The sequence below is a fragment of the Ixodes scapularis genome, unplaced genomic scaffold (assembly GCF_016920785.2).
Source record: "Ixodes scapularis isolate PalLabHiFi unplaced genomic scaffold, ASM1692078v2 PGA_scaffold9__187_contigs__length_104089568, whole genome shotgun sequence".
NCBI classification, from domain to species: domain Eukaryota; kingdom Metazoa; phylum Arthropoda; class Arachnida; order Ixodida; family Ixodidae; genus Ixodes; species Ixodes scapularis.
In genome coordinates this window covers 55,217,347-55,243,398 of record NW_024609884.1, presented here as the reverse complement: position 1 = coordinate 55,243,398, position 26,052 = coordinate 55,217,347, and the positions used below count along the sequence as shown (strand labels likewise).

General features: G+C 45.8%; 2 long non-coding RNA genes across 4 annotated transcripts in view; one reads left to right on the top strand and one right to left on the bottom strand.

The window, feature by feature from the left end:
* The first annotated feature begins 408 nt into the window (after positions 1 to 408).
* LOC115310196 overlaps positions 409 to 26,052 on the top strand; it is a 46,095-nt gene continuing 20,451 nt past the window's right edge. Inside the window, exons 1-3 of one of the 3 annotated variants that reach the window (XR_006076856.1) lie at positions 409 to 577; positions 12,639 to 12,688; positions 17,588 to 17,654. This is a non-coding gene — a long non-coding RNA (uncharacterized LOC115310196). Of the gene's footprint in view, positions 578 to 12,593; positions 12,689 to 17,587; positions 17,655 to 26,052 lie in introns of those variants that run through there. The other 2 variants (XR_003916813.4, XR_003916812.4) reach the window with 2 other exon arrangements.
* On the bottom strand, positions 10,847 to 24,174 carry LOC115310197. The gene is made up of 4 exons (XR_005715175.3): positions 23,501 to 24,174; positions 17,173 to 22,409; positions 15,003 to 15,047; positions 10,847 to 12,660 (listed from the first exon to the last, which is right to left on the bottom strand). It is a non-coding gene; the product is annotated as an uncharacterized LOC115310197 (long non-coding RNA).

The window sequence follows — 26,052 nt, the reverse complement described above, 5'->3', positions numbered from 1 at the left end:
CGCTTCTCTGCAGCGCATTGGTGCATGCCAAGGAGCGCACTCAACGGGTTAACTCGCCGTGATCCGATCGTGACTTCGCCAACCGGCGGACACTTCGAGCGACTTCCGGTCAGCTATTTGAGCGCCATCTTTTATCTGTTGGTATTCTATTAAGTCTTTCCGGTTTACGCCGGAAAGTTTATTTAATAGGATGAGATACATATTATTGTTGCTGTTAGCAGATTTCAAAAAATTATCCTGGTAAGATGAAACAAATATTTTGGTTAGCTGAAGTTTCGCCCTCATACTTTGCTCTCATTGGTCGGTTGTTTTTGTATTTTAACCGTTGAGAACAGTTGCGCGTCGGGTGCCGCGCTCGCGGATGCGTCGGCTGCTCGACGGCGCCTGTGCCAGCGGTGCGGTGGTGGTTTTCGTTTGCGGCAGCGGGCAGTGGCGTTGACCTATTGGTTATCGGTCTATTTCTTCTACCAGTACACGGAGCAAACGAAACCTTGTTTATTGCTCGACTCAGTGGTGCTCTAATTCCAGTGGCAACAGCTCTGTCAAGTTCTTTGGATTCCCGATCGAATGACGAAAGGTAAAGACCATAGAGTTATTATAATGTACGCTAGAGGTTCAAGTGGCGCTAGTGTGCTGACGCAAATTGAAGCAGACAGCAACCAGTCGAAAATTGACTTCCGGTAATGCATTTCTATCGGAAAAAGTGAGTGCATTTTCTCCCTGCGCTCGATCATAAGAGCAAATATCCCAAATAATTTGTAAGTACTAGGTAGTTTGGAACATTTCTCAGTCAGGCCGACGAAAGAATTGGTCAGTTACGGCGTTTTTCTCTCGAATTCATCGCATTAAAAACGGTGCTAAAACGGCTTCGTACGTGTATTTATGTGCACTGTCGGACACTGTTAGCGCGAACGCGGCGTCGGCGATTTCCAGCATGGGGGATATACATGGCCAAACGAACGAAGGACATCTGGAAAATCAAAAGCGGCGGCAAGAACTACGCAGCAACACCGGATCAGTAACTCGCTGTGCATGTACGATCAAAATAAATTGAAGGCCACGTAATCTATTCCGATTTTAAATAAGTGAGTACCGCTTTATTCTTTCTGTCCTGAGCGAAGCTGTGTGTTCTACGTTCAAGATATCACCCGCGCGCTAGACATCTTTGAGAACAAGTGCGCGATAAAAGCTGCCCGGCAGAGAAAACAATACGAAGAGACACCTTTCATATCCCACGGACTTTATTCTCCACGTTGAAGGTTTTTATCCGCTCATGCACGACGGGATCATTTTCATATGGTGACAGGACTGGCATATTATCAATATACAAGCGTCACCGGAATGCTGGCGAGCCTTGAACACACTCTATATTCGTTTCTATCGTAATTTTGCTTTGAATCGTCGCTTGTTTTTACACACCTGCTGCGGAACACACGTTTGGGACTGAAATGCAGCGAAGTTAAACATCGCTCACTGATGAAGAAAAATGCGCTAACTAAAGCAATTACACTTTTACAATGTTAATTAAGACACATACTATTCGGTACGACCGAAATAACCGAAGTGTTCCATGTTATTTTCCGGCGAAGAGACAAAATGCACGCGCGTTTTCCCATAGGAATGTACAGGAGCACCGCAAAAGTAGACTGGTTGCTGTCTGCTTCAATTTGCGTCACGGAAGTCGCATAGACACTAGCGCCAGTTGAACCTCTAGCGTACATTATAATAACTCTATGGTAAAGACGGGCTGCTATACTTTTGGTTATACAGTTTCGGATTGCCGAAAACTTCCTGGTGCATGTTTCTTTACGGTAGAGATAGGGTGCCTTCATGTGCGCTTTGCTTAGGGTGGTGGCATCTCGCCATTTGTCCCACACGTTTATTTTTATTTTTTGTTCAGAAGCGCGTGAAAGAGCGTGGCCCTGCACGCGTTTGTGGCGTTGACTCTATTATGGCGACATTTTGTTTTCGTTGATTTCTTTGTATTTTCACCGTGAGCGCGTGCTGTCGGCATCGGGTACTACAAAGGGTGGCATCACCCTAAACAGAAGGACATTGAGGCACCCTAGGTAGAGATATTGTAGAAGGTCACAAGGGACAGCGGATGTATCCTAAAATGTGCGGTGTGGGCGGCATCGGTGTTAGAACACCGCAGCTCGGTAGCTCGTGCGTGGAGCAGCTCGCTGCAGAAGGAACCTGCGAGAGACCGTGACGATCGAATCACTGTCGCTAACTGCCGCAAAGTTAAATGTGTGATTGCAGGTACGTGAACACTTGAATAGTAGTTTCGTGTAGATTTTGTTACTTTGTTGTGCCGTGCAGTGAATTTTTTTTATGTATAAAGAGCGTGCCTAATGACAAGAGAACTTGCAAAAGAAGTTTGGACTTGGGCTCAGACTGGCGATGTGCGCCCATCTTAAGCTGCGAAACAGCAGCGGCTGGGCGTACTTTGCATTCAGTGATTGACGATTTTATGAGAACTGGCTGTCACTGAACATGCACTGTTGCTAAGCTGATCTCAATCGAGCGACGCAAAGTCAAGTGCAATCGTTTCGGAAGCGTCGGACATTCGCAAAAAAAGGTAAACACACTTTTTTTTTTTTTTTTTAATGATTACATTGTATTGTAGAGGAACGAGACGGCGGCAATGGGAGCAGTTCCCTCTTCTCTCAATCGGAGGCTGCTCCGAACTCCGAACGAACTCGCATCCTTTTGTCGCAGAGGGTGAGAGAGAGAAAGAGGAGGGACCACTTCTCACACCCTCTCCCATAATCAAGCGGTTGCCATGACGACGGCGCGCGTATTGTTTTGTCTATTTCTTATTGCTTTTGGAGAAACCCAACGCCCGTTAGGGGAGATTTGGCGCTGCCGTCGGTATACGAAGAGTCCGCCGGTTGGTTGAGCGGCGCATTCGTTTCTTACATCTTTCTACATGATCATGATCAAAACTTCACGTGCACATCATTTTCAACCACGAAGAGTTACTACACTTCACTCTTACGCGCTTGTTAAAACCATATACGAACATAAACCTTTGATCGCTTTGATCAGAACTATTTCTCGCTACCACAGCTAGGGGATTCTTTTCGGCTTCGGGTTGGTCAAGAGTGTTGTTGTTGTTGTAAGCGTTGGAATGAAATTATGGATAGAAAATAGAGTCAATATTGTATCCATAATTTCATTCCAACGCTTACAACAACAACTCTCTTGACCAACCAGAAGCCGAAAAGAATCCATGCCAAGTCCTCTTTCCGAGTCTGGCGCACGCCCTGGCTCTGCCCGTACCTCCCATCATGGAGAATAGAAGGGTAGGAGAGGGCATGACGTCGGCCGCGTAGCCTCCGCAAGCCATGCTCCCTTGACGCCTCGCCTCTTTCTCATTTTCCTCCTTACTCTCCTCACTTACCTTGCCAACGTGACCACATCACGTGGCCGTAGCTCGCCTTCGTCTTGCTATGGGGTACTAGAATACACCACAGTCTAGACTTCGATCTGATAAAACCTACCGGACGGAGCGCGCGCAAGCCTGCGAGGAGTCCTTCTACAATCAACCATCCATCTCACACGTGACATGTCACGCGCACCAATCGCTAGAGAGATCTGCGGTCACGCTGGGCACGAAATCGTTTAAACTTTTTATGACTAGGCTTCACCAATATTGCAACGTGCCCCCTCCTAGTACTTCTAACCTCCTTGCCTCCCATTGACCAAACTCTCTATATACACGGCTCTGGAGTAGCACAATCTATAATAAAGTAGAAAATTGGGCTAGTTGGTTTTGGTTATACATAATGACAAATACACAGCGCAAAAGGACAAAAAGGGAAGAGACACACCGGATAGAACAGAGCGCTGTGTTCTATCCGGTGTGTCTCTTCCCTTTTTGTCCTTTTGCGCCGTGTATTTGTCATTATGTATAGCGCAATCTAGAGCGCCATCTCTCGGCGACGAGAGGCGAACGCCCGGAGGTTCCAACTCCGTTCACAAATGCATGGGGAACGTGAGAAAATCGCTGTTTCGTCAATGTTTTGGGGATGTACGGAAATACCATAGCTTTTGATTTAAAAAAGGAACATTTTACAATAATTTGCGCCGAGTTGTGTGCTGCGCACGAACGGAAATGTTTTTAAAAATTGCCTAAGCGGTATCATACAGCAGACGTACCGACTCCCGAGATCCACCCACTGAGCGAGCCAGACCGAGAGTCTGCACGAGCAACTCGCGCTCGCTGTGCTCGGTGCTGCGCGCTCATTGTTTTCATTTAGAGCGCGAGGTATTAAAAGCTGTGACCCTACAGCAGGGGTGGCCAGGCTGACCCGGCCTAGGGGCCGCAAACAAAACCACGAAACTTCCAAGTGCCGCGGGGGGCGGCAAACTTTTATCCAGACCAATAAACGAAACTCGAGATATTTTCAATCTATCCTAGTCAAAAGCAGTCCAACTGTGCGTAAGGTAGCAGTAGCACAAGACAACCAAACGGCTACCTGTCTTTCGATTTAAAACGCATTCCATTTCTCTTCTTGGAAAAAGTGGTCATGTGGCTGGGAGGAAGGCGGGGGACGAAGTTGGGAAGCTATGTAGGGTAGGACGCCGCGAGCCGCACTTTAACACGCGAAGAGCCGCAGCTTGGCCACCCCTGCCCTACAGTATCATACAACAGACGACGCGGAAACGTCACACCGTTCACGTGACCTGCTCCGGCCAATCCAAAAAGTCCATCTCCGCTGCGTAAAACAACCGCCTGCTTCAAACGCCATTGCCTTGGAAATTGCCTTCTCAAATTGGCATCTTTGTGAACACAACTGGTATATTTCAAATTTCGTTGAAGTATCCCTTTAAGATGAACGAATCACGTAGGAAAATATTTGAGTAAGCAGTGCTGGCACAAGGAAAAAGTGATAGTATAGTGTAGAGAAATACAATTAGGCTATGGAATCACCAAAATCTGGCCACACTGCTTATAGTGGTGAACACTGATCAGTGGTGGTAAAGCAGAAAAGTTTGGCCACGATTTCAAGTGCACCAGTTTGTTCGGACACGGCTAAACGAATTATGAGAAATTTAGCAATAAAAATCGCGAGTTGCGCAGTTATTTAAAAAGTCATATAGCACCTAATTAAATGTCAGTTTTTCAAATAACTGGGAGACAAAAAAAAGAAAAACGAAGAAAACTTCGGGAACGCGGCACTCCGCTAAGTTTGTCTTCGTTTTTGGAGGCATATTTAACATCCTACATTTTCTTTTTTTCCTCAATGAAACGCTAGCTCTAAGCTTATAAATGATATCGAATCACGAACCTCTGGCAACGCTGCGTAGCACTGCACGACTGCTGACACGGTAATCTGGCAACATACAATACGTTGGTTCTAGAGAGAAAAATATTATGTTTGTTTTGTTTTTAGGCTAGGTGGCACAAGCTGTCACCTACTATAAAGGGCATAGCCATTAATGTTCATCTATCCACCGTAGGTTTTCGGCAACGTCGTTGATTTTCGGACAAAATTGTGAATTGAAAAGACTGAGCGCGCAGGCGAGCTGGTAGTAGCCAAGAATGTCGTTGTACACCTGGTAAACTTCTGAACAATACTCGCCGGCGAAATATGTGTCAAATCCAAAAACTCCCGAGGCTGTGTTCCAAAATTTACTCAATCCGACTCCGGAGTAATTACTTCCGTTATTCTCCTCCGATCAGTGGGTAACGTGAGTAAAGACGTCACGTGATGTGTTCGCCGTGTGCTCGTCGTCTGCTTTCTGCGCTCGTAGACATCGAAGCTCGTCTGCTTCGTTGGCTTTGGTGGCAGACGTTCGAAATGGTAGGGAACGAGGCGCAGTCATTTATGTGTGATTACTGTGATTTGCTGTTTGCAACACACGATAGAATGTGCACCACATTCAGACCGTGACATTACGAAGTTCCGTGTCGCTGATGCTGTCCGACGGGAACAACCAACACCCGCGACAAACGCCGACAAACCATCGATAACGGACGAGTTCTTGTCTGTCATTGAACTTGAAGCGCAGCACGCAGTCCCACCGAGGAACATCTCTCGGAGACAAACTTATCCTCCTCGCCCGCTTGTGCCCTTCTGTTGCGTCTCTTCCCACCGAGCAGGTTGCTTCCCACCCTTCTACTGAGCGGCGTCGCCGTCGGCGTAACCTCGCGGAGCATTATGGGACGGTGCCGAAACGTCACCGTGACTTCCACCGAAAAGTCACGTGACGTTTCGGCACCTCGCCGAAACGTCGCGTAAGGACGCGCGATTCGCGCGTGTAAGGAGAAGGGTAAGAGGAGAGGGACGCGATTTGAGCAGGCGCTACTTTTTGCGATGCGACCTAGTCGCGGAGGGGCTGAGCCAATCAACGGCGTTTAGAGCGAGAGTTTTCGAGAAGCGACTCGCCAACGAATGCGTTGGACTCGCTCATCGCGCACGCCAGTGTGACCATCTAATTTTTTTTGCGGTGCGATTTAGTCGCATCGCGCGAGTGCTTATATCGCCGGTGTGAATGCGCCTTTACAGGAAGTTTTAGAATAGCGCACGCTAAAGCTTTGCGTACGCAAAGAATAGCGTCATCACCACTGCGCATGCGCCGAACGTTAACCACGTTTTGCGCTTTGCGTGCGCCATTTCTCGGAAATTGCGTGCGTACGCAAGTGGTCTTTGCGCTCTTCCAAGGAGGATTCGTGATGAGAAGTTGGCTAAAACCAAAACAAGCACAGTTAAAAAAAAAAAAAAAAATGGCGACCCCCAGGATTATGGGTGCGGCCATTTTGGCGGCGTAGTGAGCACGATATCGGCGGCATCCTCGCGACTGCGATTTACATTACAGGACGACATTGCACATCGGTTTGGAAAACCCAGTAAGATGGGCAACGATCACCGGCAACTTGATGGTTGCGAAGAGCGAACATTTATCGGCGAAGGTCAGTCTTGCCGAGGCGACGCATGCGGACACGAACGGTCGACCGCTCGCGTCGCATTCTCACGTTTAAACAAATGCAAAATTGTTACTCCGGACCAATATCTTGTTTGTTCTCAAGTTACAGCATAAATAAATATCGTGACTGTATCTTGATGGCGTTGCAAGTGCGAGATGCTTGGGCTTTTCCGTTGCGGCGGAAAAACGCTATTCTAAAACTCTCTTGCGTCGCGTGCGCTAACGCAAGCGCTAAATTTAGCGCTAGCGTGCGCTAAAATCGCGTACGTTATTCTAAAACTCCCTATTAGGGAGCTTTACAATAGCGCACGCTAAAGCTTTGCGTACGCAAAGAATAGCGTCGTCTCCATTGCGCTTGCGCCGAACTCTAACCACGTTTCGCGCTTTGAGTGCGCTATTTTTCGGAAATTGCGTGCGTACGCAGTCTTTGCGTTCCCCCAAGGAGGATTTATGAAGGGAAGTAGACTAAAGCCAGGGTGTAAGATAGGCAGGTGGGGAAACGGCCCATAGAAGCCTACCGCAGCGCCGTGACCGGATTGTGTATTCGTCTGCTTGCGGGTGCCTCCGATTTGCGACAGATGGCGCTGCGGCGAGAGGAAAAAAAAAATCGGAATTGGATTTGCAGGGAACTTTATGGGAGAGCGCGCAAAATAAACCGAGAGGAACTGAATAACAGGCTGAAGTTGAGCTAGTTGGTACATAATTTAGGTAAATTATGTACCAACTATGTAAAATTATGTAAAAGTAAAATGTAACAATTATGTAAAAGACATACACAGCGGTGTGTACGTCTCTGTTTCTCCCTGTCTGTGTTTGTCCCTCTCGTTCTAGCTGACCATTTACCTAAACCGAGAGCACGACAGTCGTCCATTGAAAATCCATGAGAAACCAGCTCCGTCAGTTTAGCCGGCCGCCACCGGTCGCCCACCTGGAGTGAGAGTTCGCGGTGCTCCACATAAATGGCGCCACAGAAAAAAAAGAAAAAAAAAGAGAAAATTTAGGGGTACACAATCTGGTCGCTCATTTGGCTCTCGTTTCCCCACCTGTCTATCCTACACCCTGACTAAAGCCAAGACAAGCAGTTAAAAAATGGCGGCCCCAGGACCATGGCTGCGGCCGCTTTGGCAGCATCGTGAGGGCGACGTCGGCGGCATCCTCGCGACGACATTGCACTCGGATTGGAATACCCCAGTGATGGAAGTGCCATTTGACCTTTTGGCGCAGGCCTTGTAGCAGGCAAAATGTTGTTTTGGAGCAGGAAGTGGCCCTTTTGGAGCAGGGTCCGGCATATGTTGGTCTATTGAAAATGAAATAATGCTGCAGTGCTATATAAAGCCCACCTCTATTATTGGAACACAACGCCTGTCGCCTTTTTAAGACAGGATATATAAAATTCAATAAAGTAAACACAAACAAAACATTTTTGAAACAAAGTTTATCTGCTCGTTAGATAAGAAAAAAGTACAATTAAATATGTCACACCGAGTTCTGATGGTACAGGACATTTAGTTTTATCAGCCATATTGAGGTATCTGATATTCGCTTCAAAAATTCAGATTCATTTTCGATGTGCTGGCGAAGTCACGACCGGATCACGGCGAGTTAACCCGTTGAGTGCGCTCCTTTGCATGCACCGACGCGCTGCAGAGAAGCGACACCCGCGGAGCAGACACCGCAGTCGCGCGAGTCGCGCAGTGCTTTGTGCTCCGAAAAGGACGGTGAGGCTTTACCAGCCCTACATCCAGAGTTTGGTGCAACTCATTTATACTTCGTTTCAGCTTCGGCGCGAGCGCAGCCGAAGCTACAAGCGCGCGCATGGAGCCCGTAACGCCACACTGCACGAGCCCTCGCGCGAGTCAGGAATGCACAGAGCATTGGGCTCACGCTAGCTTTGACTTCGCTGGTAGCTAGCGCACGGGAACAGGGTGGGCCAACATTGAAAACATCCACAAGCTCGGCCTTTTTTTTTTTTTTTTTTTTTTTTTTTTTTTAATAGGTTGCTCAGAGGGATGGTTCATCGCTTAGCCTCTGCGGCTTTAGTCTCATGGTGAATTCCGCTCGCAGATCTTGAGCGCTCCAAAAGCGCTCCATTTGGAGCGCGCATATTCCACTCGCAGATCTGGCTCAAGTTGGTCATCTTCCGCTCGTAGATCTCTGGCAGCGCCCGCTCCACGGAGCGCCCCAAACTCCGCCGAACTTGCTCTGCGGGATTTCACAGATCTCTCCGGAAATTGACAGAGCGGCCCACGTGATTTCCGTCTAAATCGGCGGTGCGCATGCGCGGCGAGGTTGGAGAGATCGGCGGGCCGGTCGGTGGAGTTGGATCAGGAGTGCTATGTTGCGCTTTTTGCACTCCCAGGAGACTTGGAAGAGGGAAGTGACGTCAACGACACAGCAAATGCAGATTGGATGTTGACAGAAGAAAACGAAATCAACACCCAATCTGCGTTTGCTGTGTCGTTGACGTCACTTCCCTCTCCCTAGTCTCCTGGGAGTGCAAAAAGCGCAACATAGCCCCCCTAACGAGAAAAGAGTCAAAGTACAGGCTAGCTGGTGGAAGTCAACCATCTCGTCGTTTACCCTGAGACTGGGGGGTTTTTTTTGAAGAGCAGAAGAAATAGAAAAAACAGACAGGTTGAGACCTGTCTGTTTTTTCTATTTCTTCTGCTCTTCAAAAAAAAAACCCCCAGTCTCAGGGTAAACGACGAGATGATAGCCCCCCTGTTCGGGTGCGTCGGTTGTTTACTCTGGACTGTGACGGCTCGAACGCTTCTACCTCGCGTAGATCAGGGATAAAAAGCCGGGAATGTGGAGCGTGGCAAATCGTAAGCGCTGACATCTGTGATCACCGAGGAAGAACGAAAAAAAAGAACGACAGAAAAGCCGGAGGCAGACGCAAGGTTAGGCCTATTCATTCTGCAGCCAGTGATTGTTTACCTTTTTACACTGCATTCCATCGGCGTTTTCCCGTGAAATAAAGCAAGATGTGGTTAGGCAACGACCGCGCAAGTGATGGTTTGTTACCTCTGTGTTTATTAAAGTCGTACTAGCAATCTGAACTCCACCGCTGGCAATCGCTGTCCGTGCCCCGCCGCTTCGAGGCGGCCGAAAGGTATGTGACGGTGCCGAACGCGGACGTCTTCGCTATTTGTGACATGGGCGCCGTGGTACGTATAATTCCGCCCGGCCTGTGTCGCGTGTTACTTCTGCAGCTAAGCAGTGACAGTCGTCACTGGTCGTCGGAAAGATCAGCCGGCTGAGGCGTTGGTGGGCTGGTCAAGTTCGAGCAGCGGCCATTTTGAACGGCGGAAGGAGGAGGGGTGGGGAGGGGTGTGGGGGAGGTAGCTCCAAAAATGCAAGTTTATCTTCCCCTCGTCGATACGGAGCGGGTCCCACGGAGCGGAATTTTGCCTCCCTCGCGGATTTTGGAAAGCGCTCCAGATCTACGAGTGGAATTCACCATCAGATGTTGCTAAGGTTGTTCCTTTCCATGATGGTGATGATAATGCGCCCTCGCAGTTTCGGTTTGCGTAACAGTTGCGGCGCGGAAAATACCGCGGTACCGCCACGCGCTCTGATAAGACTTCAATTTTTATTTTTTATTGCTACATCTCATCTCGGCGCAGGCATGGCACAATTCTTCGGTAAAATAACAATTTGGCGCTTCATGTAGCAGGATTGCGTCCTTGGCGCAATTGGCGCAGCACTTTCATCACTGATTTACCCACTAAAGTTGGCAACAATCACTGGCAACTTGATGCTCGCGACGCGCGAACATTTCTCGGCTAACGTACGGTGTGCGAAGGTCAGTACACGAGACACCTCTTGCCGAGACGACGCAAGCGGACACGACCGCTCCCGTCGCATTCTCATGCTTAAACAAGTCTGAAATGTTACTCTGGACCAAAAATTTTTTTTTTTTTTTCATGTTACAGCCTTTCGTGTGTAAAATAAAAATGGTGACTATCCGAGATGCTTGACGTTATTCTGGAACTCTCTTGCGTAGCGTGCGCTGAAATTGCGTACGTTATTCTAAAACTCCCTATTTTCTTCCGGTTTTTATTTTACGGTCGATTTAAAGAGCCTGCTGTCTCCTTGAATCACGCTGTAGAACTAAGTCTTTAGCTGTCATCACCACCACAGGGGTGTCACGTGAAATATCGCTACAGTATCGCGTCCCTGGTCGGCTGCTGCCGCGGCTGCCGCTTCAAACGTCTCCGAGTGGTTCGAATTCTCGTCCGTTTCGAGCCGGACCCCACCTCAGCAATTCGTGTCGACGTAGAGAAAGCTAGGGAACAACCCGCCAGCAACCACAAAATTGCTGCAAAAGTTTCCCCGTCCGAAACGAGCCTAAAACTACGAAGGCTCGGCGGGCGTGAAGTAACCTCGATGAAAAGTCGACGTTCGCTAAAACGTCGTTCGCCCAACCCAGTGCCACCCGAAAAGAAATAACGGGCCGCGGGCCCACATCGGCTTGTGCAGTACCTTGAGACGAATTCGGAACCCACGTTTTTTTTTTCTATGCAAAGCGTAGTTTTTTAGTTCCTTGTTTACGAGGCAGAAAAATATCCATACACTACGCAACGAAACGCCAAATGCACTAAGGCCCGCTTCAGACGGAGCAATTTCAGCCAGCAATTTGACGTTGCAACACCCGGCCGCCCGCGTTCGCACGCAGCAACCGAATTGCTCCGACGTGCCATCATCATTAAATTTGATTCTTCTTTCAATATTTAGACGCCCAGCTACGCGCTAAAAACGCATTCTTTTATCTTTGAACGGCTTTGAGAATACTAACTCATTTCTCTGAAACTGTTTATTTCCGAAAACAATTCATTCCAAACCAGAACTAAGTCTTTAGCTGTCATCACCACCACCACAGGGGTGTCACGTGAAAATATCGCGTCTCTGATTGGCTGCAGCCGCTTAAACCGTCCTCGAATTGGTCGGAGTTGCTCGCTTGGTCGAGCCGGACCCGATCTCAGCCACGACCAACTCTTCTCAGCAATTCGCGTGGATCTAGGGAAAGCTAGGGAACAACCCGCCAGCAACCTCAAAATTGCCGGAAAAGTTGCCCAGCCGGAAGCGGGCCTAACGTTGAAATGCACGCCATGTGTGTTGCCAGACTTTCATGGCCGTCGGGTTGCCAGACTTTTGCGGACAGATTTGATAGCAGCAGTACCGTTGCGTTTGTTGTAATTAGAAAAGTATCGAATTATAGTTTGTAAAACTGCCTTTAAATTACGTATAAAACATATTATATTAATATGATGTTGGCAAATAGTTGCCAGACTTTGGTGCTGCAAGGCCCAATTGACAAGGTTGCCAGAGTTTTGTGTATCATTTTTTTTTTGTTTAGCGAGTTTTGCGCTTCCACACTAAACATCAGAGACAAAAAAAAAAAAAAAAAAGAAGGTTAAACATACTAGTATGACGTCCTAAATTACTACAAAATTATCTTTGAAAATATGTTTCATTGCCAGACTTCTGCGACTGCTCCTGCCGACGTCTCTACAATGTTACCAGACTTTCGCGAGTTGCAAAGGACTACATTATAACGTTTAAAAACAAAAATAAAAAAAATGGCTTATTTGTACCTTTTTTTTTTATATGTAAACAAATCGATTTTATTGCTTCATAATTTTTGCAACTGTACTCACGTGTTGACACCCATGCCTGAAGCAGCAGACTTACCGTTACAGGAAACCTGGCACACTCACCAGCCTGAAATAAATGGATTCCGATGATAATGGTAAGTCCAGAATATTAAAAATACAAGTCTATTGCTTATAATCCGACTTCCTTTATCCCATCGGTATGTGCGAGCTAGAATTGCTACCATAGTAGAACTATGACGTCGATGTTAGCATTCTGAGTAACTAACCAGATATAAATAACCCACCAGTGCCATGATTCCCTGAAGTTTATACCACAGGTTTTTGGGGAAAGGGTGCTTGGATCATTCTCAGATAAGCTCCTCTTTAAAAGATATGGGTTGGACAAATGTTAACTCATCTGCCACATCCCTTCAAAGCACTGCATATGTAGCACTTTGAAGCAAACTACATGGAAGCACCATGTGAAACAATGGAATGTTGCATGCAAACATTGCATAGGATTCAACTGCAAAAGACCTGCATCGGACATAACGTGGAAAAGAGGAAGGGGACAATGAGTAGCTGCACAGCCTAAAATTGGAAGATGTAAATCAGCACGGCGGCGTTGCGTTCGTGTATCACTACTGCATGGTGCACGTTAAAGACCCCAGGCTAGCGTTTGTACTACACTGGCTAAATTGCTCATCTACAGCCGTCCTGTTGTTTGTTGTCTTCACTCCGTTGTCGTCATTTGAGCGGTTTTCATTATGTATTACGTTTACCAACTCGCACTATTCGCTACCTTACAGAAGACAACTTATATAGGTCACGAGTAACAACGGTGCCAGTGTGCAGCTCTAAAGGTCATGGGTAGGTCACCGTAGAAAGGCACTATCACAAAAAGGCACCATGTGGAAACACCAGCACGAACGGCTAGAAAACGTGCATGTCCGTGGAAGAAAGAAGCCTCGATATCCTACTTACTGTTTTATCCTGTTTTCAAAGGTTAACAAACGCTTCAAAGAGAATTTAAGGCACCGCGTTGTTGCGCTTGCACTTCCAAATTTTCAGCATTTACAGTTTTCATTTTTAGGTTTTAGGCAGATATTAAATTTTCGAACATTTTCCTGTTCTTCAAGTTCATAAAGTTTTCAGTTAGGCTTTCGTTGCCACAGCCACAGAAAACACTCGCCCGCAATTATTAATTTGGGAGCAATATACCCAATAAGCTTAACACATATTACAAAAAAGGACATTTTACTTTTTACAAAACTGACGAATTTTAATGATAATAAATTGATATATGTTGCGCATGATCCAACAGCCTCCCTATGAAAAGAAAAAGAAATCAATGAGCTTTTCTCCGCATCCGCCTGTTTTGCGGTCAGCTTTTCTCCGGTGAGCTTATCTCCATTGAGCTTTTTCCCGGGATTCGCCTGCTCAGTCTAGACATTCCTAGCATGTGCAGCTTACCCACAAAAGTTGCTGAATACACTGGCACCAAATGTAAGGTCATCAAGAACATGAAAGGAATCATCATTCAAACAGCCTGAAATAGGCCATGGTTTACATACATTGCTTGATTACAAACAAGAACAAAAATAAACTGAAAACTGATATATGTTCCATCCATGTTCCTGTAAAATGGCTGAGAAGTGGTTTGTACAATAATGTCCCAGAGTGATCTCCAAGTGTCAGCAAATTCTCCCAAATCCGCAGCAGCTAGAGGCCAGCTCAAAAAGCCTCGAGGCATCGGAATGCAGGAGCAGATCAAAATATTCACGACGCAGCTGCCACTCTTAACACAAATCCAGGGAACCAGGTTCGAAAACACATACCCAAAACTGACAATAGTAATTTTCTGATCAATACATCCATGCAGTCGCCGATATCCTATGGGAATTCTAGTTTTTCTATATATCAATAAGAGCTCTTACCTCTCTCGCATGAAAATACATCATTCGCAACTTCAATATTGCTACAGTTTGGCAAAATATGGGTGACAGCCACAGCAGCACACTGCATTTCCCCGTCGACCAGCCATGTGTCCAGTTTTGACAGATGCCAGCGTGCACCGCTATTCGCAACTCCAACCAACTATAGGGGGCACGCTGGTCAGGCAAAATGGCGGACGAAAGGAGGTTGTTTTTGTTGTTCAGCACGCCGGCCACCATAAATTTCTTGCACTGCAGCGTAAAATCGGAGTTACATATGAAAGCAAAGTGATACTTCGACGGTAGAAACCTTCTAGTCAGTGCACAGGAATGGCACAACGGAAGCATGAAAATAATTACTGGAAAATGATGTCTCTTTCTACGCTGCCTACAAGAACCAAGCAGCGATAGCAGACGACAGAGGCAAAACGAGCTCCTCTCCTGAGCTTCTCAGCGTTGCCGCTACGCGGGGTCGATTTCACTGCAGTCGCAAATAGGCCATGAAAGTTGGCTAGATTACAATTGAAGTACTCACAGAATACCCAGGCCACAGGGCTTTTCTGCAGTCCCAAGCAGTAATCTGAAAGAGATGCCCACTCTCACTGTTAGAGGAATCTATCGAGGCACAGGCAGCAATGCAGTCCAGCCCGGTCACAGTGCACCGGATCCTGGCCCCGGACAAAATGCTCCCAAGCACAGACCCAAACAAAATGATATCAACTGAATTTTGAAGCCTTGTTTCCAGCTTTTCATGGGTGAATGGGCTGCATGTACTTCAGCAAAATATAACATGCAGGAGAGAATTTTTTTTTTTTTTTTCAAAATATTTGAGTTACTAAGTTTTACCAACTTTAAAGTTCATTTCTTCAACTAAAAAAAAAAAAAAAAAAAAAAAACGAACAGTGGTTGGGCCAACCAGAATATGTATGCAAATATATGTGCATGGTGAATGTCTTTAATTCTGGATGTCTACTTGCAGCTGCATTGTGCTAATAGGCCTGTATTGCAAAATGTAAAGTGCCCTACCCAGCACCTTAAAAAATTCTGGGAATTGGCTGTACAGAATCTGCAGTACCAGACAATTCTGGGAAGTGGCAGTAGGCCCATTCAATTTACCTGCACCTTCTGCAGGTAAATTGAACGATGCAGAAAAGTGTAGGGCAGTGTGCTTCCGGCATGTGTATCGATATACGACCAGAAGGAACCGCCCTGCACTTTTCTGCACCGGTGCAGGAGGTGCAGGTAAATCAAACGAGCTTAGTGTAGAATCGCCCATATCAGACGCCAGAGGCAACCATGGGGGCAACGCAGGTGTGCAACTGTGCTTCCCCCCTTCCTCTCTCGCTCTCTTCAGCGTCATGTGGTAAATGCTCCGAGAGCAAAGAGCATCGTACAGGACGTTCCCATAATTCAGTGCACTCTTCGCACGAGGCCTTTTGCCACTGGTCTGTTTAGAACTTCAGAAAATATGAAACCGTCGTTTTGCAAGGTCCCACTACTCCATCGCACATATGTACTTGTTTTCGCCTCAAGAGCCCTCGTAAAATTATCTTTGGCTTCTCACAGAATGCTTCCAATTCCTCCATTAATGCGTTGAAATATGACTTGTATGTGGATTTACAATGTCATTTGTTTTGTGAAACTTTTCAAAGCAGCATCATATTGTTTCTCCGACACCTGGATTTTGTAAGAGCTACCTCACGCTGCGTGTGAACTGTGTGCAAAACATATCATTTTCTTTTCTTGAGATGACGGGCATCGCAACTATTGCTAGATTTTAGCTACCTCAGAGCCACGGAGCTGGCCAAGAAAGGCAATGGCAATGTGATGGACAGGACAAGAGGGCTCAGCACCAGTTCTTTCTTAAGTATACATAAAAATGCTTGATTAGATTAATATACACTGATCGTGCAGCAACTTATTGGTGTCGTAGACCAGCATCCAGAGCATCGAAAAATTCACCCAGAGATTGATAATGTGGATGCTTGGGCTAGTTGGTACTTCATGAATGGATGGAACAGCGCGGATACAGTCACACTTACAGGTGCACAAGAAGGAAACAGACTCGCAACGCTGACTAACAACTGTCATATTTCTTTCTCAAATTGTCAACTTCTCCTTCGCCACAAATTAGAACATTTTAAATTTTTACACACCAGAAACCAAATAGCCAATAAACATTAATAAATAACTTATAAATAAATGACAACTAAAATCATTTTAAAAATGTAATTAAAAATAAATTTAAAAAAATAAAAAAATGAATAAAAGTAGAAATAATAAAAATTAAACGAAAAATTTCCCATCACTATTGATGGCAAAGCACCAATAGTGAGGGGGAATTTTTTTGTTTAATTTCTATTTTTAATACTTTTACTTTTTTTTAATATAACTTTTAAATATTATTTTTTTAGTTAACATTTATTTAGTTATTTATTAATGTTTATTGGCTATTTGGTTTCTGGTATGTATTTTAAATGTTCTCATTAACGGCAAAGGAGAAGTTTGCGATTTGAGGAAGAAATATGACCGTTGTTAGTCAGCGTTGTGAGCCGGTTTCCTTCTTGTGTGCCTGTGAGTGTGACTGTATATCCGCGCTGTTCCATCCAAACCCAGAGATAGTTTTGTCCAAGTTTGCATTTGGGACAATTTTGTTATACACCCACTTCGGAAGTGGTGGTTCAGGTACTTTAAGTTTCACTAACCTTCAAGCAGCCAAGGAGGTGCACTTCCTCCACCACCTTGACTGGATGGCCTTCCTTGGACTTGTCCAACAAGTCGTCATGAAAACACCCGTTGCACGGCATGGATCTTGAGCAGTTTTTCACTCGCCTCTTGAATGCACTTCTGCACTGGCCGGTTTAGTGCAAAATTTAAAAAATGTGGCTGTGCACTATTCCACTGTAGCAGTGCAATAATCTTGGCAATTGTTTGCAATTACATTGTGGGGTGATGGTCCTGCCTGGAAAGTTGTGCCCATTATTTTTGTGCATACAAAGAAGTATGTTCCTTTAGACATCCAATCCTATTCTATGGAGCAAACCTATATTTTGCCAAGGAAGTTTAATTTTTCTATCTGTGATTCTTCAGTCTTGGACGTTTCCTTTGTCTTTCTTTCAGATATTAAGGCCATTTTCGAGTGCAGCTCGGCGACACGGGCATTTTCCTGCAACGAGAGAAAACGGAGGTACATACAACATATTTCATGCCACAATTTCATGATTGTGTGCAGAGGTATGACGGCACTGTAATTTTGAAAGCTAGCTAAAGCATGCATACTGAAATGGGAAATGGATTGGTGGCCATTTTTAAAGAGCACTTTTTTTTTTCACGCTATAAATGTGGAGATTTTTATCAATTACCTTCATTATAATAAAAGTGCCGCACAAACAACCCCTTTAACAGGCTACAGTGTGAAACAACCAGATTCCTGAGATCAAAATTCATAAATTACTGTAAAAACGAAAACGTAATTCTCACCCATTTTTACAATTGCAGTCACCCCAAAAAAAAGAATGCTGTCAGACTATGTTACAGCCTTCTATTACAGCAGGGGTGCCGATCTGACAGATTTCAATGAAAATAACCTAGCATTACAACACTGTTATACTGTTCTTCATCATGGTCGTCTTGGTCCAGAAGCTTCAGAGCCTGTAAAAAAAATATAATGCAGTGTAATTATTGAAAGCTTTATACCTTGAACTAGAGAAGTTCTTTTTGTTTAAGACTATATGATGGAACTAAATCAGTTACTGAAAGTGCCCTAAAATAAATACATTTACAGGATATATCAGGAAATTGATGAAGACAACTCTTAACATGTGATTACTGTGAACCATATTTCACTAGAGCAATATTAGTCATATGCACGTGAACTTCCAATGGCATCTCAGCGAAGCTTAGTTTGGTTTACTTTTAAACGTATATTGGAATAGAAAGGTTATGTCCCATTGACCATCCAAGAAGTTACAAGAAAAAAACCTCTATGCTAAACTTGCACGCAAGCTATTGTTTGCAGAAACAAAGTTGCACATATTTCTACCTTTGCCAGGTATTCCAGCTTTGTTATCCCTTGTCTCCCATCTTTAAATTACTACCACAACCTGCTTCCTTCCCAAGTTGGCTCCAAAGGGTGCAATTGGATGCACCAGTAAAAACAAACGCGCCCCAAAAATACACTATTTGATAGAACCACTGCAGCAACAGACACGGATCGACTTTTATCTTGCGCACTTCATGCAACACCTGGACAGCCTGCTCTCTTCCCTTAAATACTCCCATTTTCTGCAGAACGTTACTTCAGATGTTTATGTTTGTGTACACTCAAGCAATGCTGCAATGGCTTCTCGTGCCGTAGTCTGCTGCCTCTCATGGCAGTGGACAGAAACGGACAGCTATCCAGCGGTGTGCCGTGACCGCTGGTCTTGGGAAGGGGCTTGCCAGGCAGGAAACCTTGTTCCTTCGACCGCCCTGCCGGCCTGCAGAATGAAATGAGTAAAATTAAATTTGGGGGTGCTCGAAATGAAACAACTCTTCTACCGCCCTCCTTTGATGCACCATCGTCGTATCACGGCATTTTACCAGAGGACTTTCTCTCCTTGTCGTGTTGCACATTTTTCACAGCACGCACTGAAGGCACTCACAAGAGGCGTGTCCTACACTTTTGCAAACTTGGAAGCAGGTGGTTCTTCAGCTTTCTTCTGTGTTGCCACTCAAGCACGCACAGATCACGGGAACCAAGCACAGCACAGACTGCAGAGCCAACATCTTGCCCATTCACTTCGAAGCACAGGATCCACTTTTGCGGACACCCCCGCACACTCACACCCACTTATCCACTAGTGACGACCATTGCACACCACTTGGAGCACCATTTGCACAACACAGCACAGATCAACAACACCGACTCTCACATATATTAGGCAGCACATCAGACCTCGTCGAAAACCACTCCAATCTAGATCACTACACCACACTTTGCTCTGTGATGCTTCCCTTTGTGCCACTTGCCTAAGTGGCAGATGACTCCACAGCACTTCACTGCAAGACACTTCACTTATCTCCCTTCACAGCACTTCACTGCAAGGCACTTCACTTATCTCCCTCCACAGCACTTCACTACAAGGCACTTCACTTATCTCCTACACAGCACTTCACTGTGACACATTAATGCACAGCACGACAGCTTGGTAGAGAGCACTTCACTGCAGAACACATCACTGCACAATGAACAACGGCACATCACTTCACTGCACAACACATCCCGTGATGCTTTGTGGCATGGCACAATTGCATTTTGCTGGGAGAACTGCAGTTCAGTGGCACCTTCGCTTTGAATGGGGTTTACTCCCATATGCTCTGGATAAGAGCCAGCATCAAGTCCTTGAAGTGTCATTGTGCAAGTTGCTTCTTAGTCCTTTAAAAACTGCTTTGCTGTGCAGACACACCTGAACTCAGCAACAGGTCCCGAATCTTAGTTTGCAGTCTGTTTACTTCAATATTTTATGCTCAACGAATACCTTCTTGCTTGGATGTCTGGAAGTATCAGTCCTGCTGCTTGCATTTGCTGCTTTCAGAGTTAAGCTTGTTATTTTGGATAGCATTCCTATTCAGAGGTTAGTACAGCTGGGTGACTTCATTCTCTTTAGCTACTGATGTTTTCAACTCTGGAAGGTCTGGACCATGGCACTGCAATTTAATAGCTGATGACCAGTCTTTCCTTGCTTGACAGCCATTCAGTCCAGCTTCTTACACATGAGCTGCTGCATATCTAGCTGGCAAACTTTGATAAGCTGCAGCCTCCATTTTTCCACCGATGCACCTGAAAGATTCTACATCTTCTCTCGACATCATCATAAATACTAAAGATCCAGTTAAGAGTTGCATAAATTGCTGGAGGGCAATAAAATACAGATGGCACCATACCTGTTGGGGGGTCTTTCAGCCACCAACCAGGGAAGCTCACCTTTGGCAGCAGCCATACCCTGCATGAATGACCTCCACTCTGTGAAGCCAAAATGTTTGCAACCACTGCGAAGTGGGTTTCAAAACACTTGCCTTGCTTGCAAACTTACTGTTACTTGTGATGAAACAATCACTGCTCGATGAAGAAGCTTGATGAACCGCCCTTATTTTTACGTTCCACCTGTTGAAAAATGTCCCATTTAGTGACCAAGCATCCACACAACTTAATCAAAAGAAACTTTGGGAGAGAATTGAGAGCAGAAAGGAAAGAATGTATCTTATGATATTTTAAAGTGGATCTCGACGACTGCAGACAGGAGAGGCGTTGTGATCCTTTCTTGGCTCCCTGGAGGCCCAATGCTGCCGGCTTGTTCATTTCTTAGGTGGGGATGACGTCTCTTCATCTCCATGCTGCAGACTGAACTGCCAGCTGGCACTTCACTCCGATGAGTGAGCCTGGCTGAGATTGACACTGGACGCACTTCAGGCTGAACCACTGACGAGGCTTTCACTTCGAACTTCACCATGCGCTTCACAAACTTGTGTGCACACACACGGCACAGGCACTGAACTCGCACAGCGGGGCACTATCTGCACAGCCACTTCACAAAAGGATCATGGATGAAACCAAACCACAACCACTCACGAGAGTCTATAAACAGCTAGAAGGTGCCGACGACCTTGATTATAGATGCAGCATCTGAAGAATCAACCTTGCACCCTTCTCTGCTCTGCTGCTTCGAGGTGGGCATACTGGACACGGCACGCACTTCACACACGTCACTTGCTATGCATGGAAATTTTGAATGGCTTTACACACCCCCCTTCACCACACAGCCCCACATTGCACAGGCACAATTCACTTCTTGTATTCTCTTAGGGTATTCCAGGATGGCACAATATGCACGCAGCACATCCATGGGCTTCACTCACAAGTTGCCTCTGTAGGCAGGCACTATTAAGGCTGGTTCACACATTTGCATGAACCACGTTGCGCTGCATTGCGTCATGTAGCACACCACCTCACCATTGGCTCGTCGTATGTGTCGCCATAGCAACAGCTCGGCGCAAGCTGTCTGAACGAGGTGCAAGTGGTTGCGGTCGCACTTGAACACAACTGTGTAAACAAGCCTTTAGGCCAACATGCACTTTTTTTTCTTCTGGCTGATGGCAACACTTCATGTAATGATGATGCTCCTATGATGCAGATCACCAAGAAACGAGGTAATTTTTATATGAACATATATGCGCGCGCACACACACACACACACACACATACACGGAGGCTTGCTGCAGGTGTGGACTAGTGGTGCCCAGATATGGCGCATCTTGCTTGGGGAGGCACTCTCACTCACAGATTGTAGAAATACCCTGGAAGCAATACAACTCAGATCTGGGAAGGAGAGGTGTAGACTTCGTTGTAACCTTGGGAGGCAAGCTTTGAAGCCACTGATACACCACACTGTGAAACCTTATGAGCGTCGCATCACATAGCACAACAAACACATCAGATGCTTGAAAGGGTGCTGTTGGAATACATACCACTAGAGAAAGCACTGAAGACTCTCTCAGTGGAAAGACACACCAAACTGCACTGCACTGCAAGCACTCCACGAGGGTGAGTTGCTACTAACAGCAAGCAATAACACTCATGTCCTGCAGCTAGCCACCAAAATGACCAATATCACAGCCATTTTTACTATAACTGCACCACACTTTAAAAGGCCCCCTTGAAAAAGGGGGAAAAAAAAAAATCACAGTTGGGAACACGGCACCATCCCACAGCACTTCCTGCACAGCCCACAACACTGTGATGCACACGACACATCTGGAGCACGACCAGCTGCAGTAGACGGGTGGACTGAGGAAAGGCATCGCTTTCATTTACACTTCTGCAAATGCTGCACTGCTTTCAAGTGATGATTTTGCTCCCTTGCATTGCACGACATGCTTCCTGCAAGTCGTATTGAGGATCCATCTGCACAGGGAACATTGTTTGCTTGCATGCTTTACCGTGCCAACAAATTTTTATTAACAAGGTGCACTGCAGAGACAAGTTACTGCAGGGACCTTAAAAAAAGAAATGTAATGCCATGGGCACAGCAAGCTGCAGAAAGACTGAAATATTGCTAGCCGCATCTACTCCATACTTTATGGTTGCCTCAAAAACGGCAGGGCACCAGACAAAATCAAGAAGGGAAGTTGTGTTTTAACTCATACAGTTGAAATTGCCGCCATTGTGCCACCTATTCAACATCTGTTATTGGATTATAGCATCTCCGATTGAAGGACATAAAACAAAAGCACCATCTATTAAAACAAGAAAAACTGCACAGGTGAACATGAGGGTTGCATTACAGTCAATAATAAGAATAAGAATAAAGTAATAAAACAGTCCACGGTTTAGCGTTCCACGTTTCGCTTAGGGGCAACATTCGACAAACGTACCCACTTTTTTTTTTTTTTTTTTAAGGATTATAACGATTTGTACTTTTTTTTTTTTTTTTTTAAGTCACTCGCGTTGTCTTGAAGTTTCGTAGAAGGGCTGCAATAGGTTCAGGAATCGCAGATAAGATAAGCGCACCAAGCGAAAGGCCTGCTGAATGGGTGAGGTTGCCGTTGCTACATCAACCACGTTTGGGTTGGGGCAGTTTTGGGTCAGCTAGCAGTTAGGATTAGGAGGAAAGAAAGGGGGGGGGGGGGGGGGGGGGGGGAGGGCATCCGAACCCTTTCTTTCTTTTCTTTATACTCCTTCAGCGCACTTTGCGCTGACTAAAAGATTGTGGTCTGACGCTGTGGAAGAGTGCCCTCCAAGATTTTCCATACCCTACTCTCACCTAAAAAAAAGGGAGGAAAAAAAAAAAAAAGAATCGACTTGCGATATTGCGCGCCCACCGCAGCCCCACGTGCGGAGCTAACTCAGTAATAAACACTGCAAGTAGCGGCGAGGCCGTCAGGTCTACATATATTATAAGAAAATTAATTGCAAGCAATAAAAAGTAGCTAACCTTAACATCAATCCTGACGAATGTCTATGACACGTCGGACTCGTCATGATTTTGCACTTACCGCGCTTGATTTTTTTGCTGGCGGCCTTTCGTCGCGCGGGTCGATGTTCAAGCCCTCCAGTTGACGTCAGGAGTCATGAAACTTCCGCGAAGCTTCGTGGCAGGAGTCAACTGTGCATTGAAGAAAGGTCATATTCTCAACTTCTCAACGTTGAGTCGTTCCACGGTTCGAGATTTTGCATCCCAACCATCTGCAGAGTTCATCAGTAGGAGAGAAGAAAAAAAAAGAAAAAGAAACAAAACGTCCGTCAGGCTGTTGACGTTACGTAAAAAAAGCAATTTCTACCGGCAATCAAGTAGGAGCAGTTCGATGAGTGAGCTTGGGTGCGTTGGCGCCTTAATCCATGGACAAACGACCATGCCTAGCTGGCTTCCCGGTACCACAGCACCGACGACGCAGACCCATTCGCGGAACCGCCATCTTGTTTTTCTTTCCTGGCCTCACCTCTGGTCCGAACCGCCGCAGCGGCGAGGTAAAAGCTCCTCCAAAGGTTGAACATGGCACGCCACGTTGAATAAGGCCGTACGAAAGTGTTCCTTTAGCAACCGATGACATGTCAGGAGATCCTCATGTGGAACTGACGGAAACACCAACCGGTCACGACGACAGCACTTCTAATATGGAGGCTTGTGGAACCGCCAACTGAGCCTTCCTCGTCCGACCACGAATGTCCCCATATCAGACCCGAATGTCCCTAATCAGCTCATGGCGAAACTTCTTCCCTCAAATGAAGCTCAGGAAGTAGCGCTTTTACTTGTTAGCTATTGCGACCGCTGCGGCAGGTTCCACAGCGCCTGTTGTATTAAGTCATCGTGGATTGACAGTAGTAGTGTGTCAGGGCACTGGCCAGGATAACAGCGCTCTTTGTGTTCATGTTTTCAGTTTCCCTATCTCGAGAAAAATCTACAGGTTGGTTCACATTTGTTGGGTAGCGAGAACCCCTGAGAAGCCACTAAAACGCTCGGGAAATTAGATTTTAAAGTCCGGTACTCTTGGTGCTCTCCGCGCTGTATAAACTTAGCGCGGGTCTCAAGTCCACATTCACGGTGCTGCAGAAGGATGGCATGTTCATTGAGAGATCCTTTAGGGAGTCGCTGCATTTTTCATCTTCACAACGCAATCAATGAATCCTGCGCTCAAGCACGAGCTATCTCATTGTCTTCAGTAATGACGAATTCAGCAAGACGTCCACGGAATATATTGGCCTTGGTGAGCCAGTGGCTCTGGAGAAGTATCAGAATTGCGGCGACATCACTGATGACTCCTATCTCTTCCAAATTGCGGCGACATCACTGATGACTCCTATCTCTTCCAAATAATTTGCAATAATTCGTGTCGCGTTGTTTCACTTTCCACTGTAATATGAAACATTGCATCTCACAAATTGGCTGTTATATATGTATTATAAATTGTACGAGTTTATAAAACAGACAACTTATGATGGCCATCTCCGCCATCCTGAGAACAATGTACGGTCGTTAGGGTTTGTATTTATATTAAAGTAGTAGTGTAAAGTATTGTAGGGGGGATTTATACTTTAAAGCACTGACTGTTAGCGTGTCTTAGTTCGCGAGAAGTTTTTATTTTTTGCCGCTCCTTTTTTTTTTAGTGGCGAGCTAGGGAGTTGCAACGGAAAGGGCGCGTGGAGATGCATACATTCGCCACTATAAGGGAAGGCTGTGTGACTCAATAGTTTTTACTACTTTTCTCTTTAATCGTCAAAGGTTCAAGCGCGAGCTCCCTGCATTTGTCCATGCCACGGGCACTCGTGCAGCGAGATTATTATAGTCGTCAAAACTAGCCCCTCGTGCTTGCAGCCATGCCTTGTGGTTGTTGAGGGTGGGGTTAACGAAACTTCGTTTTTGTGTTTGGCTAGTTCGCAATTAATGTAGTCTCCCACAATATGAAGGACACATTCGTTTAGGCAGTATATGCGCGGTGCTAAGCACACTTTGTTCAGTGCCACATTTTTTTTTTCCAGAAGTAATAGAAAAAAATAAAAAAAAAAGGTTTATTTTTCTACTCGAGTCACTGCGGGCCTGGTCAAAGCGAATTCAGTACAGCAGGTCCGAAACTGCCTCGTCGAATGGGTCTTTCATATTGTTTGCGATTGCACCTCACTTTTCTTTCCTTCATTTTGGTTTTTACCGCCAGTTGAACAGTCATCTCTAGCGGTTACATCAGGATCAGTTCGCTTCTATCGTCCTTTCAGTTTTTTTTTAATCTTTCCATGAAAACAACGAAAGTGAGAACGTACTTCTATTAAGGCGTTTTCAGAACGGCTCGCAGGTTAGGTTCCTTCGTAGTCGCGTAAGTTTTGTACCTAGCACTCTGCCGTGAAGTACCCAAAGCTTCCTCTATTTCCCCTATAAGCACGCCAAAGTCGCGGCACTACCCAAACGTCCTCAAATTTAGGTTAATATCCCTAGGAGATATCAGTACAGTTCATTCTCGTATGGAGCGCTACGGGCAGTTCATCGTTCAGGGATAAACCACTTCTCTAATATTTTGCTGCCCTCAAGACGGAACGCTTTAGACTATTTTCTAACGCG